Source organism: Eschrichtius robustus, chromosome 4 (genome assembly GCF_028021215.1).
Source record: "Eschrichtius robustus isolate mEscRob2 chromosome 4, mEscRob2.pri, whole genome shotgun sequence".
Lineage (NCBI taxonomy): Eukaryota > Metazoa > Chordata > Mammalia > Artiodactyla > Eschrichtiidae > Eschrichtius > Eschrichtius robustus.
The window spans coordinates 124,581,529-124,600,161 of record NC_090827.1 but is presented as its reverse complement, the minus strand read 5'-3'; the positions used below and the strand labels follow the sequence as shown (position 1 = coordinate 124,600,161).

General features: G+C 39.8%; 1 protein-coding gene across 10 annotated transcripts in view; it reads right to left on the bottom strand.

The window, feature by feature from the left end:
• ALPK1 (alpha kinase 1) overlaps positions 1 to 18,633 on the bottom strand; it is a 121,048-nt gene that overhangs the window by 91,653 nt on the left and 10,762 nt on the right. For 7 of the 10 annotated variants that reach the window (XR_011073949.1, XR_011073947.1, XR_011073948.1 and 4 more), the window contains exon 2: positions 16,890 to 16,941. The exons of 1 other annotated variant lie outside the window; for it this stretch is intronic. The gene's annotated coding sequence lies outside the window, so the exon portion shown is untranslated. Of the gene's footprint in view, positions 1 to 8,992; positions 9,169 to 16,889; positions 16,942 to 18,633 lie in introns of all 10 variants that reach the window. 2 more of the 10 variants (XM_068543319.1, XM_068543323.1) reach the window with 2 other exon arrangements.

Genomic DNA, 18,633 nt, shown 5'->3' with positions numbered 1-18,633 from the left:
GGCCCGTGAGCCACAACTACTGAGCCTGCGCGTCTGGAGCCTGCGCTCCGCAACAAGAGAGGCCGTGATAGTGAGAGGCCCGCGCACCGCGATGAGGAGTGGCCCCCGCTTGCCGCAACTAGAGAAAGCCCTCGCACAGAAACGAAGACCCAACACAGCCAAAAATAAATAAATAAATAAAATTAAAAAAAAAAAAAAGACCACATATTTTGTGATTCCATTTATAAGAAATTTTAAGAAAAGGCAAGTCAAGAGATATAGAAAGAGGATTAATGGAGTAGAACGAGGGCTGGGGATAGGAACAAGGATTAACTGTAAATGAGCATGAGGGATCTTATTTGGGTGATTAAAATGTGCTAAAACTGGATTTTGGTGATACCTGCATAACTTGGTAAATCTACTAAGAAGAATTTAATTGTACTGTTAAATGAGTAACTTTTATGGTGTGCAAATTATATCTCAATAAAGATGTTAAAAATTGTATTTAGCTAATAAGTTTCATTCATTAATTTTTGGTTATCCCTATTTACAAAAGAGGCAAATGAGGCTCAAGGAAATTAAGTAACTTGCTTGCTGTTAAAGCTTTTTGTTTTACACATCAGAATTCTATACCTCAAACGGTAATTTCTGTCTGCTGTCCTCCCCTGATCGAATGCTTTAAGACATCTATCTGAATCTCATTTTACCCACTCTATTAGTGAACCTACTTTCCATTATGCAGGGTACTTCCCTATCTATCCCCACTGTATGTTGGTCACGCAGATCTATATATGTGTTAAACTTATAAAATAAAGACCAAACTAAAGGTCAATTTTACTGTGTCTTAAGTTAAACAATAAAATAAATAAAAATAAAGCCAATTTATTCTGGTTTCCAAAAGAAGAAAGAGAGAGCGAAAGAGAGGAAGAAAGGGAAAGGAAAAAAATCATGAAGCTGTAATGTCTTACCTTTTAAAATTAAAAATTGCATGTTTTTTTCTGACTTATATTGGTATCAGCAGAAACTAGGGGAATGTGTGTGAAAATAAATTCTAAAATGCTAGACTAAGGAAGGAAAAAGGAACATAGCTGCCTTGGGTCAAAATGATTAGCATGGGTACATTTACCAGAGATTCTAGATTCACTGTGCTGTTTCATTAGGTGGGATTGGTTATCACAATTTGGTTAGAAAGTAGAAAATACATAAGACGCCTTGGTAAGACACACATGTAACTGAGGATAAGAGATAAATTCCATGAGAGTTCAGAGATCTATTAATTCACTGATGTTTCTGGGAGTCTAGAGATTTGGGGTACACTGAGGTATCCCCTCCAAACTAAAAGACAATTTGCTGCACCTTGTATCCAGTTCCACAAAGAAAGAGGCACACACATTTGGTGGGATTCTTGTATAAGAGAGGCAAAATAATATTACATTGGTGTTGCTCCTTCCTACTTATTGAATAAGCCATGCTTCTATGTTTAAGGAAGGCTCAAAGCAAACAAATATTCTTCAGCCAGTTCAGTTTAAAGAAAAAGCCACTCTTGCCACTTAGCTCTTGTGACCCAGGAAATCTAATGTGTACAACGTTCTGTAGCAGGTCATTGAGCCCATGGAATTCCCAAATAACACAATAATCGTACAGCCCCTAGAATTGACAGCAAAGCCATACCTCTTTGACAAATAACGAATTTCCTCAAGAAACTTCTCCTGTTTTTTTCTGTTGGGTTCTGGTAAAGACTGAATATCTGGTCATGGGAAATGAACTGATAATGAGACCTGTGCTGTCTCTCCCAAATTAGATGCTGTTTGATGGACCTATTGTTAAATTTGGATGGGCAGAGCAGCTCTCCATCAAGATGAAATGGCACATACAAGGTCACCCTCAACCATGTTCTAGAAGCACAAGAAACTTTCATGAGCAAATGGCTCCAACTCTCGTGGCCCCTAATCTTGCTGTAATGCCACCTCTTCCTGGACCCACACATATAGGGGACTGCCTTATGGACAGGGAAGAAACAGTTCAAGACTGATTTACTAATGGTTATGCATAATATACTGGCAATGGCCATAAATAAATTGGTGCAGCATTAGAGTTTTCCACACTGTTGGCCATGAAGGACAAGTAGGAAGATAAATCTTCACAATAAGCAGAACTTTGAGAAGTACATCTAATTGTATATTTTACCTAGAAAGAAAGATCATCATAGTGAAGATTTATACATAGAGCCTAAAGGTTTGTTTCAATGATGAGCAAGTTGGAAGGAACAAGATTGGATGACAAGAAGGTTTAGGGTAGAGGTACATGTATACACCTCTCAAAATAGGTTCATGCTGTGAGAATACTGTGCCTCATGTGAATGCTCAGCAAAGGGCTCTCACTACAGAGGAGACTCAAGAATCAGATGGGCAGGAAGCTCAGTACTGCAAACGTCAGCTATCCTTTTTCCCCAGAAACACGACTATTCCTCAGTAGGTTCAAAAGCAAAGTGGCCGTGGTGACAGAGATGGAGGTTATCCATGAGCTCAACCACGAGAACTTGTTACCAAGGCAGATCCAGCTACCACCTCAACTGAACGCTTAAAATGCCAGCAGCAGACACCCATGCTGAGCCCTCCATACAGCTCCAAATGTGGGGAATAGGGTGGCGTGGCTAGCCTCCTGTTGACTGATGATACTGAACCTCTTTCACTGTGGACTTTGTAGCAATTTTTCTCACTAAAATATGTTATGCATATAGATTTTACTTCCCTGTTATGCTTCTATTAGCAAAACTTTCTGTGAACTTACTGAAAGCTTATTTAGCCCACAGTAATCCATATACTATTACTTCTGGCCAAGAGTGCTATAGGATTCCCACAGGATTCACTGGTTTTACCATAACCCAGGAGGAGCTGGCCTTGTAGAGAAGTGCAGTAGTCTGTTACAAAGACTCACAGAGCCAGCTGGAGGACATCTTATGAAGTTGAGGTACTGGCGTAGAGAAAATGGTGTATGCTCCGAATCAATAACCAATATATGGTGTGTTTCACCCAAGGACAGATCACATGGATCCAGGGATCATAGGGAAGAAGTGGGAGTAGAACCTCTCATACTACGCTTCCTCCCCTTACTGAGAGTGCATTAAGGAAGCTATAAATCTAGCCTCATAATAGTTGCAAAAAGGGGGGCTGTGGTCAATATTTATATTTTCTTGCTTTCATGGTAGTGTATATGTTCATACAGTAACCTATTTGTTTTTTCCCCATCTCTTTTCATCTATTATTTTACCTAGGCTGTGTCGGTGGTGATGATCTTTATAGTTTAGTCCGTGAATAATATATATGTAGCTTTCACAAAACTTATCAAATGTCCTCTTCTTTCTCTTATTTAACTGTCTACACAATAAATTCTTTCTAGGATTAAGTTCTAAGAATGAGTCTGCATTTCCAGATGAATTTACACACTTTACTGACTCATGAGAAGAGTACAATCTAGCATGTTTCTCTTTTAAACTGGTTGTCTGGAAGCTGAGATTCCTATAAACTCCATTGTAATGATTCATTCACTTCAGGTTTCCAGACACTGCTTCCTTCCTTTCTTCTAAATGTTTCTGATCAGTGCTTTTCACTTTAACTTTTCCTGCACTGGTTTATACCCATTTTTAACGGTGCATATCACTTTGGTTCCTATTCATAAATAAACCTGCCTTTAGCAAAGCAGTTCATGACTTCCCTTAGCAGCAGCTGAGCCACAGAACGACCTGTTCATTCAACGAGGATTTGTTGAGTGCTTACCATGTGCAGACACAACAGTGCTACTCCTCATCTCTGTGCACGGTCCTCATATCCTCGACTACCCCTATTATTTCATGTCAGATGCCCATTGTCAATTCCATGGGCAACACTTACGTGACGTGTGGCTCCTCTTATTTGGACTGTCTTTCAGAGTCTGTTTCTGACTGTCCCTCAGTCCCATCCTCTAGGTTCTGTCTTTCACCAGTGGGTGCCTTTAGACTCAAATCCACTCTTAGATAAGATCTTATAATTTCTGAATTTTCTGATAACTTCTCTATTTACCATGGCTTAGATTAACTATAACATTTAGAAGCTTTTAGAAGCTACCTGAAAACCAGAACTGCCTCATCCTGAGAGCTAGGGACTTTCTTCCTTTTGAAATGAATGAAGATGCCGTGAACGTACAGTGGATAGTAGTCTGCATTGTGAAATGAATGAAGATGTGAAATACATGGAATTGGGACACAATGCAGTCTCTGGAGAGATGTGTTCTCCACTGGCAATAGTCAACCAGGATGGTGGTGTATAAGTCAGTCTCTTGAGAGTCTGGTTAGTAAAAATAAAAGGATTAGGCTGCACACAATCCACTGCTCTTTCCTCTCTCTCTGTTCTCTAGGAATAATACTTGTCCAATATAGGTACAATCCCTCATGGGTAGGTGGACTACCTTCCTCTTTTTTTCCCCTAAAGTGACCTTTCCTCCTTCCTGGCTGCTTGTTCTACCCAAGCACATATATTTATTCTTTAATTCATCCAACATTTTTGTAAGTACCTACTATGTGCCAGACACAAAATGTTTAAGGATAAAGAGATGAATATGGTACTGTTTCTGGACTCTGGAAGTACATAGTTGTGGGGAGGCCGATATGCAGACAATAATTACAGCCTCATGATAAATGACAAGGCAGAGGCACTACAGAGGCCTAGAGATGTCCCTTCACCTGACCCACAAGCTGAGAGGCTCTTTGGGGACAGTGACCCTGCTTTATAATGCAGCAAAAAGTCATCAATCCATCATGTTGGGTGAGTTGCTGAGCTTTTTCACAACTGAAAGAACCAACAAAACATCTCAGGCCCCTGCAAGAGCAGGCAGTTTTGGAAAGTCACACTAATTTTCCCACAAACTCATGTAGTTGTGATCTGCGATAGTAACACCTGTACTCCAAAGTAGAATTTTGAGGGAAAAAAATGTGTTTCTCCAGAGGGTAGGGCACATAGATTATACAAAGTACTACAGAGCTCCCTTAGGAGTCCTGAATGCCCAGTGTGGTACTCTAGAAATTTCCTTCAGCCAGTGAAATGATGTCACTAAAGGATGGTAATTGGTCCCTAAAGGATTGCCTTGGGGAGGGTACAGAACAAATACTCAACAGTGGCGTCGTAATCAAGCAAGGGAGGATATAATTACTTATACACATCAAAACATGTGGACTCTTCGGACATGTACAATGGGTTCAGATAATTAAAGTGTTACATATGGATATTCTGAGAAGGTAACATTTCTGTACCCCTCAAGAGACTTACAAGAAATCTATTGATGTTCCCTACTTGATACTCCTTTTCTTTGTATCAGTGACTAGCAACCAGCATGAATACTCAACCAAAACATTTCTACCAGAAGCAAATGCAGGCTTGTCTCTCACAGCACATATGATTGTGGGTGGACTCACTTCGACAGACAGATTAATGGTCCCCTTGGAAGAAGGAACCCAGTGTGTCAGCAAAGGATGCTTTTGGCTTGTACAGCCTTTATTAATGTATCCACTTTACTTAGCCCTCCATTCAACAAAACAAAAACCACTGCTTTCTTTTCTAGGTAGTCATTGCTTAATAGTCACCCTATCCAAGTTCGCCATCTGCAGGTCACACAATTTACAAATGCTTTTGAGAAGATTGCATGGGAGGATTCACATGTGCCTACTTTTGGGGGAGTTTATACTGCTGTTGATTGATACCACAACTGATGGCTACTTACTGCATAACTACTGTCTTGTTAGATATTTCCTGGACTCATCTTTTACATTTGTCTACACGCAGGGATTTACGTTAAAAAGGAAACAGTGAAGAGGAGCTATGAAATACATGTTTTAGTGTCATGTTTCTTAACTTAAAAAAATGCAGCCTTCCTTCTGGTTAACATAAAAATAACACACTTTCATTAATGCCTGTATTACAAAGCACTAATAATCCTAATTATCCCTACCATCTACTGAGCCCTTAGCTTGGTACCATTGGCCTAAGAACTTATAAACATTATCTAATTTAATACTTAACAGCACATTTATGAAGTACTTTTATTCTCATTTTGTAGATGAGAAATCTGAGGTTCTAAGAGGTTAAGCAGCTTAGCCAAGGACATAGAGCTAGTTAGTGAGTTGGTTTTGGAGATCTGTCTCACTTCAAATCAATGCTCTTGAAAAACCCACCATACTGCCCCCAAGTATTTCATTTTTCTGTGTTTCAAGCCTATGATGACTGCCTATATATTTTTCAACTACTCCCCTGCCTTTGAGGTAAATATATAAATATAAATATGTGTCCTCCCAGGCAGGGAGCAGGAAAGAATAACCTTTTTCCTCAACGTGCTGTACAACAGCCAAGAGTACAACCAGAAACTGCGAAGCAGTCTCTTGCATCACCAAGTTAGTCCAGTAGCATTCCAGAAGTCCGGGGTAAAGCTGTGACCCACTCTTCTTCTTCCTCTTCCTGGAGCTTAGGTTGGCAAGTGTGTCCTGATCATATCTGACCCTCTCCACTGACTTTAAATAAAGTCGTGTTCAATCAACAATGCCTAAGGTCCAACCCTCTCTCCTAAAGGATCCTCAATTTGCAGTTTCTGTCATATTTTTCTTCAGAGTTTGCCTTTTTAGAAGATCAAGAAGATTTATTTTGGGAGGTATTTTCTTTATTTTCAGTTGAATTTGAGTTTCTATTCTTTTCTGTCCCCAAAGGTGAGGTTCACTTGGGCAAAGTGGAGGCATGCCCACTTCTGGAATCCAGTAATTTTTGGATAGGCCACCGAAATAACTAGTTTGCGTGAGAAACCATAGTACCCTGGGGACAAGAAGACTTTAAAGACTGAATTAGGAGATTCTTCGGTTTAATTTAGCTGCAAGGAACAGAACATACCCAAACTAGCTTTAACATAAAGGGGAAATTTTTGGGTGGACACAGGGATATCTCATGGATGTAAGGACAGAAAATGAAGATAGTCTTCATGAGGGATTACAATCAGGACATGGAAATCTGTTGGAGGCAAAAATAATCTCTCTCTGTCTCTCTCACTCCACAGTCTGCTTCATTCATTCCACCAAGACGTACTCAAAGCCTACTATGCCAGGCACCATGCTAGGTGGTAAGAGTGCAGAGGTGAACAGAACAGACAAGGTCGGCTTCATTCCTCTCTGTAGACCATCCTTATCTGATCCACTTACCCTGGTTTTACACGCCCTCCTGATTCAAGCCCTCAACAGAAACGGACTCAGTCTCAGCATCCTCAGTTCAAAGACAAAATCTTAGCACAACACACAGCTCGTTACCTCTGGCATCAGCTATCCACCCCTGGTGCAATCAGGTATAGCAACAATGACTCTGGTAGGGACGGAGGGGGAGTTGCATGGGACAGTCTCAGCAGTCAGGGAAGAAGAGAGCAAATTGTGTGAAAACGGGTTGTTGGTAAGGAGGATATGACCGGTGAAGGAAATGATGATCATCTCATCTCTACTGCAAAGATTTTCAAAGATAAAAAAAGAATGATGAAAGTTTCCATAACTTGAGAAAAGAAAAGGAAAGCGCCTCAGAAGGGCTGAAAATTCACCATGAGGTATGGAAGGGTTCCCAGACATATGGCCTATGTGGGGACACAAGTTTGAGTCTGAGTGGAAGGCTCTGAATGAAGAACGGGTTACTCAAAAGCCCTCTAACCCTGCATAAGGGGAACCTGGGTGACTTTCCTTGCGAGCGGAGAGGAGAGAGCAGGGGAATTACAGATCTTAAAAACAAGGCCTTCCTTGAAAAGTCTGAAAAAAACTTGTGGATGCTTAGAAGTTCAAATTATCTAAGGTAAGATGAAACATTTGTAAACCCTGGAGGCAGTCAATCTCCAATTTTAAGAGCAGCAGATGGAGAACAGTGACATGCAGCAGTAGCTTACGAAGACTGAAAAGCATCCCAAAAAATGGGGAGTGGAGTGGCTAAAAGCTGAAATATGCAATAACAAAATTTTTGTGACAGTTGCCTAAGTTTTTCAGTCATTAGGGCTAATGTGGTCCCTGGAAATAGGAATTATAATTATGAATGTAAAAATAAACTCCCCTCTGAAGTCTGGACTGCCAACTTGAATGTCTCAGGTACCTCACTTCTATACACTGACGAGATATTTCAGGTTAACTCCTTTCTTTCAAGAGAATCTTGAGAGGGTAAGATATGTCATTTGTTCAACTGCAAATTTCTAAGGAAGTGTTTAACTCTGATCAGATTTACTAGCAGACTCTACTTTGATTTGTAGTTCAATTTACCATTTTGAGAAAGTAAAAATCATGTCTGGTAAAAGTTCCCAAATGAGTATAGTGTCTAAAGTTCTTTAAAACTTGCAATGAAATTCAGTATATGGCAAAAGGCTGCAGATGTAAAGAACTATATATAGTTACTGTAATACTAACTTAGCAAGCTACAGACATTGCCTTAGGTTGTTTGGACTTAGCAGTTATCTTGTATATGAGTCATAGACTCACTTGCCATGAGGTAAGGTGTTTAGAAATTTTATTTGTTATGAAACCAGGCGGCCTACAATATCTTATTCTCATTAGCCCTCTGATTTTTTTCTCCTAATCAGATCTGAAATCTAGAACTGTTTTCTCAGGGGATGGTCATCCTAAACAGGGGACTCTGCCTTTTTTCAGTTCCTTAGCAGTTCCCCTTCTTCTCATTAATTAATTTGACTCAACAAGTATTTATTGAGCCCCTCTGATGTGCCAGGATAACCACAATCCTTATTCTCACCACACGATTTGGGGAGGGGCAATCCACCCTGGGCTGTGGGCATGTCTGCAAGTTCTTGCTGGATGTTAAGAATGCCAGACCAATCTCTCCTTGCCTGGGCTATCTATCAGGTTTGTATTTGCCTCAGCCTTGAGGGATGAGGTAATGTCTTACTCTGGGCCAAAGAGTAGCCTTGCTATAAAAGCAGTGGATTCCCCAAGCTCAATGTTCCTTGGCTGCAACAGAAACCCACTAACCTCCGGCTGGATCGCGCAGTATCACCCCTTTGGACTAGGAGGACATGAGGACTGATGGCAACGTGATGCTCATGCTGCTTGCCGTGCTCTGAGTAGCGAAGTCCTTTGCCTTTGACCCAAGAGTCTCATGTCTTCTGCCAGCATCCATGGAACAGTAGCAGGCTAACTTACTAACTCTAAGGAGAGTAAAATAAAATCCCAAACCCTGAAACAATCTTAATTTCCAAGAATTTCATCACCCTTAAACAAGCCTCTTGCAGAGTAAAATTCCCTGAAAGTCTGTCTAAAATAGGACAAAGGTAAAAATGTCAACTTTATTCATTATAAATTTGTTTTTATACTTTCTACATTCTCCCAAATTTGCAGCCTGCATATTACAAATTCCACGCTCTGCAAAAGTAACAATTCTCTTTTTTTTTTTTTGAGAGGGGTTGTTTCTTCCTTTATTTATTTATTTATTTATGGCTGTGTTGGGTCTTCGTTTCTGTGCGAGGGCTTTCTCTAGTTGTGGCAAGCGGGGGCCACTCTTCATCGCGGTGCGCGGGCCTCTCACTATCGCGGCTTCTCTTATTGCGGAGCACAGGCTCCAGACGCGCAGGCTCAGTAATTGTGGCTCACGGGCCCAGCTGCTCCGCGGCATGTGGGATCTTCCCAGACCAGGGCTTGAACCCGTGTCCCCTGCATTGGCAGGCGGATTCTCAACCACTGCGCCACCAGGGAAGCCCAAAAGTAACAATTCTTAAAAATTAAGATCTGTGGTACTTTTCTTCCAACAATGCAAACTAAGCAAAATTTCCATGGTTTCTGCTATGTGCCAGGGTCTGCAGGGGATATAAGGATGAATGAGACATAGTCCCAGTACTTTTAGGACTCAGGGTTTAATAGAGACAGCAAACACAAATGTGTATCTCAAATACAAGACTGAGTGTGATCAGATATAGTTGAATTCTAAGCAAAGAATGGGTAAAGGATGGGGGAGAGGAGATTTAGTTCAGTTATTGTTTATTCAGAAGTCCAAACATGAGCCAAACACTGAAGGATGGAGACACCAACAAGTAGGAAAAATGGGCGAGAGGCAGGGTATAGGAAACAAGGGAAATGGTGTGAAGAGATGCATTGCAGACAGATGGCATGAGATGGGGACACAGCAAGAGCAAAGATGCAGAAGGATCTTGCAGATCATAACAGGAACCAGCAGGTAGTCCAGGGTGCCCGGACACCACTGAGAGATGATGAGTTCAGGCCATTTCTGCTTGAAGTGCCCATGAAACCTTGTAGAGAAATGGCGCTCTCTACAAGAGGTGGGAAATGTTAGTTAAACTGAGGAGAGAGATTAGAACAGGAGACGAATCTGGGAATCATCCACACGGGGGCAATAATTGAAGCCATTACATGAAATTAAAGGAGGCAAAGGTTGGGTATGAAGAAGACATGGACTTCTAGAGAATGCCTCTAACCAGGAGCCAAATAGTGAAACAGTGGCCTGCAGAAGAAGCAGCTGGAAATGTGAGAACCAGGAGAGTGTAGAGACATGATACTGTGCAACAAGTTCTACAGGAAGCCCCAGGATAACAACTAGGAAGAGGCAACTAGATTGGGTGCCTGGAATGTTCTCACTGATCTTGTAAATAGACATTTCAGAAGAGGACAGACCAGAAGAAGTTGATGGATGAGTGTTAAACAAGGAAGTTTAACAGAACTATTCTGAGAAGCACTGCTGTTAAGGGAAGGAAAAAGAATATAGTCTCAAGGGGAATGACTATTTCATAAGAATCATTAGATTTGAACATGTGCGTAGGCTAAGGAGAAGATGTCAGAAGGCAAAATTTTTTAAAAAGAGAGATGAAAGAAAGGGACTATGAATAATGAGAAAAATCACAAAATAGGTAAAAAAATGTTGGTTTAAGAAGATAGAAGGAGTAGGCTTGGGTACAAGGTAGAACATTGCTTTTCTGAGGCAGAATGGAAGGAGAAATGAATGGCTAATGATTTCGAGAAAATCTGGGAGTTCACCGTGGATAACCCGGTAACCTAAGTCAAATAGATGGAAATTTGGCAGGAGGGAGTTCAGCTTGAAAAGAGAGATCCTGGATTGAAACAGGTGCTGTGGAGAATTGGAAAGACAATCAATTAAGGATGAATAAAAGAATCGATAAGCATCTTTGAGAACCCAGCTACGGTTCACCTTAATGGATCTCATTCAGAGTCAGCTGGGGAACCGTCTCAGCTCTGGCTTAGAGAGCTGAGCCAACCCAGGACTGGGAAGTGCATAAAATGGAGGTCAAAGAAACAAAACAGAAGTCTAAGGAGGCACGGGGCATTTTACAACACTTCAAATTGGCAAAGTGTTTTATTGCTGCATATCAACTACCCAAATACTCTTTTACAATGTTATTTTCACAACTCTATAAATTTTACCTGATCCATTTTATGTATTGTGAAAGACATAAGTAATATAAATGGGTATTAAGAACTTCAGACAAGTTGTTCTTGAGTCCTTTTTAAAACTTCACTTAATTTCCAATTTGGGGGTTGAGCCCAAACTAATTTATTTAGGGCTCTGTGGTAGACTGTTTTCCATTTTTTCTCTCAACTGTAACTAATGAATTAATTGTGAGGCTTTGTGTAAAGTCTATCCTCCCCACTATAATATACATTCCAACTGGGCAGGGAATGTGCCTGTTTTGTTCTGTTCTATATCCTGGAATATTCAGCACCTGGAATAATTCCTAGCACATAAGAGGTATTCAGAAATATTTGTTGTTGACATGTGGTTGCCAAGGGGGAGGGATGGAGTGGGAGTTTGGGGGTTAGCAGATGCAACCTATTATGTATAGAATGGATAGAAAACAAGGTCCTACTATCTAAACATGACCTTCATAATTTTCATACATGTACTGACCACAATCATTTCTTCCACTACTAAGCTATATAATAATAAAAGATGAGCAATCAAAAAAAAGAAAACAAGGTCCTACTGTATAGCACAGGGAACTATATTCAATATCCTGTGATAAACCATAATGGAAAAGAACGTATTAAAAAAAGAAGGTATATATATATGTATAACTGAATCACTTTGCTGTACATCAGAACACAACATTTACACATTGTAAATCAACTATACTTCAATAAAAAAAATTTGTGGTTGTTAAATATTTATAAAAGACGATACCGGATAAGTCTGGGCAACCTCTCTTAGTCAATTTGTCCTATGCATTGCTTACTGCATGTTTGATAAGTTCAAAATATTTCTTTTTATTTCAGGAATATCTATAATGTTCAAAGAAGATAATACCTTTTATTGTCTCTACAAACTATTACATTCTCTGTCTACACTGTTGAAATGACAAGAAACAACATGCTTACTTTTAATTCACCCTCCAATCTCCTTTCAAACTGATGTAAAATTTTCAGAGTATCTCTTGGTGTCGGTCCTCACCAATATTAACAGAAATTTCCACAAATTTATTACTGTATTGCACTATAAGACCATCATCAGATTTTCTGAAAATTCTGTGACAATGTTTATGTCATAGTCTCTGGCTCAGAAAATGAGTCAGTTAATTAGGATGTCTGCCCGGACAAATGTTTTCGTCATTCACATCATGATCTTAACTGCCTTTCTGCAATTGAAGAGCCTGTTAATTTATTCTTTCTAACGCCTCACTGCCGCCCTCTTCTGGTGGCACATAACAGCACAGGCACATGAGATAACTTTTAACTAGATGTATACTTTTACTTATTAATGAAAACAAATACGGTACTCCACAGAACAAAAAAGATACCAATAAATTACAAGACTGAGTAATGATGTAAGAAAATGGAAAACTTTTTTGAAACATTAAAATAGTGACATATTTACCTAACCAATAATCTTCTTTTAACTCCATTTCAGTAAAAATCCATTAATTTTTGAATTTCATTGTAGAAAAAAAATTAATCCATTGTTTTATCTCTATGATGTTTTAATATAACAACAATAAAAATTACACTTGTACTATGGAGAAAGAGTTTGCTAACCAAATTAATAGTGTAAATAGCACTGCAGGGCATGTTTAAACTGCTTGAGAGAAAAAAAATCTATTAAACTATTAGAGTATTTTAGAATGACTAAATATATGAAAGAAATACTGATAATTCAGAAGAGTATTATCTATTTATGAAATGCTCCATAGGTCCTTCACTTTCAAATAATGCAGTGGTTCTGAACATACATTATCACCTGAATCCTCTGTTCACACTATTCTCTTGACTCCTACCTTATTCTCACTACACATCCTACAGTCGATGAGGTCTGCCAGCTTCTCATAAATGTGGTCTCCACGCTCTCTGTCTCTCCTGTTGCTGCCTGAACTGGGTCCTCTCCAGTTCAGACTGTTAGCCCCTATACTGGTTTTCCTGCTACCTGTCTCTTCCCCCATTTCCACGTTCTACTCTTCACGGACTGCCAGAAAGCTTCTTAACAACAGAACTGTGTCACTTCTCTACTTAAAAATGTCTGTTGGCTTGTTGTTGCCTATAGGATGAAGTCCAAGCCTCTGATCTTGGCATGGAGAGTCCAACCTGCCATGCTCAGCACTACACACAGTGCAGCATAGTTTCTGCCACTGAGCACCTGCCCTTAGTATCCTGGAATAGCATCCCCCAGCACTTTGTTTTTGACTCTGTAGCAGAGCTTGGTCCGAGGCTCTGTCATACATCAGTTACTTAACTGTCTCCCAAGAGACTGTGACTCCTGAGAGTGGCCAGTGTCTCACTGGTTCTCTTTTGAATCTCCAGCACACAACTGGAGCTAGCTGTGTAACTAACACACAGGAGAAGCTCAGTGCAGGTTTGTGAACAGATAAGTGAATGAATGAGTGAACGAATGAATGAATGCTGCTCTCCCCATCTTTAATGAAATCCTCCCTTTTTGAGTCTTAGATTATAATGCCATTCCTCTAAAGCCTTTCTTGACTCTTATCTAGCAGAATTAACTGCTATCACGGTTTTTTGTTCATGTTACAGTTAGTTGTATATACTCCTGTCTCCTGTGCTAGGTCATAATGGCTGAAAGGCAACCTGGGAGAGTGAAAAGGGCATGAGCTGTGGAACAGACAGCCCTGAGCTTGTATTCTAGTTCTGCCACTCATTCTCTGTGTCACCTTCAACAGGTAGCTCAGCTTTTCTTTTGATGTTTAATTTTTTTTTATTGAAGTAGTACAGTTGATTTACAATGTTGTACCAATCTCTGCTGTACAGCAAAGTGACTCAGTTATACACATATAGACATTGTTTTTTTAATATTCTTTTCATTATGGTTTATCACAGGATATTGAATATAGTTCCCTGTGCTATACAGCAGGACCTTGCTGTTAAATTATTTTATTTTTTTTGGCCGCACCGTGCAGCTTGTGGGGGATCTTATCTCCTGACCAGGGATCAAACCCACGCCCTCGGCAGTGAAAGCGCAGAGTCCTAACCACTGGACCGTCAGGCAATTCCCAAATTATTTTATTTTATTTTTTTGGTCAGCTTTTATGAAATGAACATTATTTTCCTCATCTCTAAATGGGGCTAACACTGCTTCCCCATAGGTTTAATGCAAAGATTAAAAAAGAAAGTGAGGGAATTCAGTGGCAGTCCAGTGGTTAAGGCTCCACGCTTCCACTGCAGGGGGCGCGGGTTCCATCCCTGGGCCGGGAACTAAGATCTCACATGGCTCATGACTCATACTAGACTTTCATGAAATTTTAGTATTTATTCCCTTTCCCTGAGGGTGAAGACCATATCTAATGTATATCTAGGTTTCCAGGGCTTCAAAAACTACAGAGACTCAGTAATATTTGCTGAGTAAATAAATGAATTCCAGAGTTGTATTTGATCAAAAGTAATATAAGCATATATTTTAACAGTCTTTTAAACTAATACAATTGGTTGTCATTCCTTCCTACTCACAGTATAAATATTGCATCCTAATACTCTGACATGTCTCAAATCAAATTTTTCTCATTTTTATGATTATAGTATTGAAAAGTATACAGATGTCACATAATCTGAGGCATAAATGTTTTCTAATCTTTCAGTTATACTTCCATTTTATATTTTCCTTTATGTAGTCACTGTAAAGTATGTTTATGAAGTGTTTCAATAAAAAGAACTAATGGGCTTCCCTGGTGGCGCAGTGGTTGAGAGTCTGCCTGCCGGTGTGGGGGACACGGGTTCGAGCCCTGGTCTGGGAGGATCCCACATGCCGCGGAGCGACTAGGCCCGTGAGCCACAGTTGCTGAGCCTGCGCGTCTGGAGCCTGTGCTCCGCAACAAGAGAGGCCGCGATAGTGAAAGGCCCACGCACGGCGATGAAGAGTGGCCCCCACTTGCCGCAACTAGAGAGGGCCCTCGCACAGAGACCGGGACCCAACACAGCCATAAGTAAAAATAAATAAATAAAATTAAAAAAAAAAAAAAGAACTAATGTTTATTTTTTAATGGGATAACTATATTATAATGTTAAGAAAAAGCAGAATATAAAATAGTTCATACAGTATGATAGCAATTATATTTTAAAAAGTCACTGAAGACCAATGATGTTTTTTCCAGAAATAGCAAAAATCCACCCTAAAATTCATATAAAATCTCAAGGGACCCTAAATAATCAAAACAATCTTTAAAAAGAAGAATAAAGTTGGAGGTATCCCACTTTTAGATAAATTGGACTACATCAAAATTAAAAAACTTCTGTGCATCAAAGGACATAATGAAGAGAGTGAAAAGGAAACCCATGGAATGGGGAAAATATTTGCAAATCATATAGCTGATAAGGAGTTAATATCCAGAATATATAAAGAATTCCTACCACCAAACAAAAAAAACACAAGAAACCCAACTAAAAAACAAAGGACTTGAACGTTTCTCCAAAGAAGATATACAAATGGCCAATAAGCATATGAAAAGAAGCTCAACATTACTAACCATTAAAGAAATGACAATTAAAATCACAATGAGATACCACCTTACACCCACTAGGATGGCTACTATGAAAAAAAAAAAAAAGGAACAGAAAAAGTTTTGGCCATGATGTGGAGAAGGTGGAACCCTAGCACGCTGTTGGTGGGAATATAAAATGGTGTAGCTGCTATGGAAAACAGTATGGTGGTTCCTCAAAAAATTAAAAATAGAATAATCATATGATCCAGGAATTCCACTTCTGAGTACATACTCAAAATAATTGAAAGCAGGGGCTTGAAGAGGTATCTGTACACCATATTCATAACAGCACTATTCACAATAGCCAAAAAAAGATGGAAGCAACCTACGTGTCCATTAACAGATAAATGGATAAGCAAAATGTGGTATATACGTACAATGGAATGTTATTCAGCCTTAAAAGGGAAATTCTGACAACTGCTACAACATGGATGAACTTTGAGGACATTGTACTAAGTGAAATAAGCCAGTCACAAAAGGACAAATATTGCATGATTCTACTCACATGAGGTCCCTAGAGTTGTCAAATTCAGAGAGACAGAAAGTAGAATGGCGGTGGCCAGCGGGCGGGTAGAGGGGAGAATGAAAAGTGTTTGTTTAATTGTACAGCGTTTCAGTTTTGCAAGATGAACAGAATTCTGTGGATGGATGGGAGTGATGGTAGCACAACAACGTGAATGTAAGTTAATACCACTAAATGTGTACACGTAAAAATAGTTACAAAAGTAAACTTTATGTGCATTTTACCACAATTTAAGAAAATAATTTAAAAATAATCAGAAGGAAATACACCAAAATATTTAGTCTTTGCCTCTACGTAATATTTGTTGATTATTTTCCTCTTCTTTTCACATTTTCTACAATGACTATATATAGCTATATCATTAGGAAAAAAGAATTTAATTCAAAAGTTTCACATGAAAACTTACCCAAAATCCGTGTTTATTAGATTTCAATCCACTTCTGATTTAGGAGAACTTCCTAGTTAAAAAAAAAAGTTAAACTCAGAGGCCTCTCTTATAATAAAAGTATAAACACAGTAGGAAATAATCTCCTCTTTACTTCCTGCATTATGTCATAGGCATTGTTGCATGCTTGCTATCTGAAACATCCGGGTAAGAGTACAAAGGAAACTCATGTTCCTGTGTCCCCAGCGAGAGTGGAGAAGTTACAGTTGGTCATCGCTGTTCCTCACTTTAGATACACGAGGAGGAGGAATATCACATCAAGGAAGACCAGATCCTGTCCAGAGTGCCTGACGGGGTACAAATCTCTTTTGGTCTCCCCCTTACCCCATCCCCTTAAATAGAGGAGGAGGTTTCAAATCTCTCCTTAGACTTCTGAAGCAGTTCAACCATAAAGGAGAGAAACCTCACTATTGCAGGTCTAAACTATCAGGGGTGGTACTACCTGATAATTTTGTTAGGCAGGAAATAGAGAGCCTTTGCAGAAAAAACCCTACTGGATATCTTGTCTCTTGCAGTTCTGAACTTTCATTCACCGACTTTTTAAAAGATCTATTTATTACTTTTGGGGCTTGCCAGAGAGAGGGAATTCCCCTGGTTATTTATACAAACATTTTGCTAAAAGAGTTTGCAATAATAATCACTACTTTTTCATATGTTAACAACAGCAATACAGGACTTCCCTGGTGGTCTAGTGGTTAGGACTCTGCACTTCCACTGAAGGGGGCAAGGGTTTGACCCCTGGTCGGGGAACTAAGATCCCACATGCCTGCTGGGCAGAGTGACCGGGAAAAAAAAAAAAAAAGGCAATACATTACATTTCATAACGCTTTACATTTTTCAATCACCTTGAAAAATCTCTCAAGGGGCAGCTTAGGTTCCTAGCGCCCCGGAACCACCAGTTCTGGATAAGCAGCCTCCTGTGCTTTATTGCCACTTTGGACCTTGCTTTTTCCTTCCTTGTTTAAGCTGCACACCCCTCCCCCAACAGCTTTGAATTTCATGTCATCACCCACTGCCCCTCATTGTTGCTGTCAACTGCCAACTCCCAGGGCATTTAATTCCTGGATCATTACTATTCTCTCCAAACCACCCCTACTCTTGGAGAATTCAACTATATAGTGATGAGGGGTTCTCAGTTCCTTGAAATTGTTTCTTCAAAGATCTTGTCCTTAACCCACCTTTAGGTATTCGTTCCCAAGGTCATACAGCCTACACTTTGTTATGACCAAATTTATTCTTCCATACTTTCAAATTCATGTATTCCACTCTCTGTCCACTACCACACATCTTGTCCCTTTTGAGTCTCCCAAATCCAACAATCCTAACGTTCCACTGGGACTTCTAATCCACTGATCCTATCACCTTTCCATGGACCCTCACCCCCTTTGAGGTCCTGTCTCTTTTTTAACCAGCTTAATTTCCATGGTCAATCATGATAATCACCATCCACATACACCTTTGACTCGTTTTTAATATTTGCATGTCAAAATCACAACTCTAGTTAAATCCAACTTTTACACAGCTGAGCAATGATGGGACAAAAAACATAACTGTGCCACCTGTTCACTTTAAATTTCTGACTCTGAACCTGTTGGGAAAATTAATAAAGTAGTCTTATTCAGGCTTCAGAGGCAGAAGCAGGCCTCTGCCAGACCTGTGACCCTGCCCGGACTGCGCCGCCCCTGCATGCACACCTAATAACTGC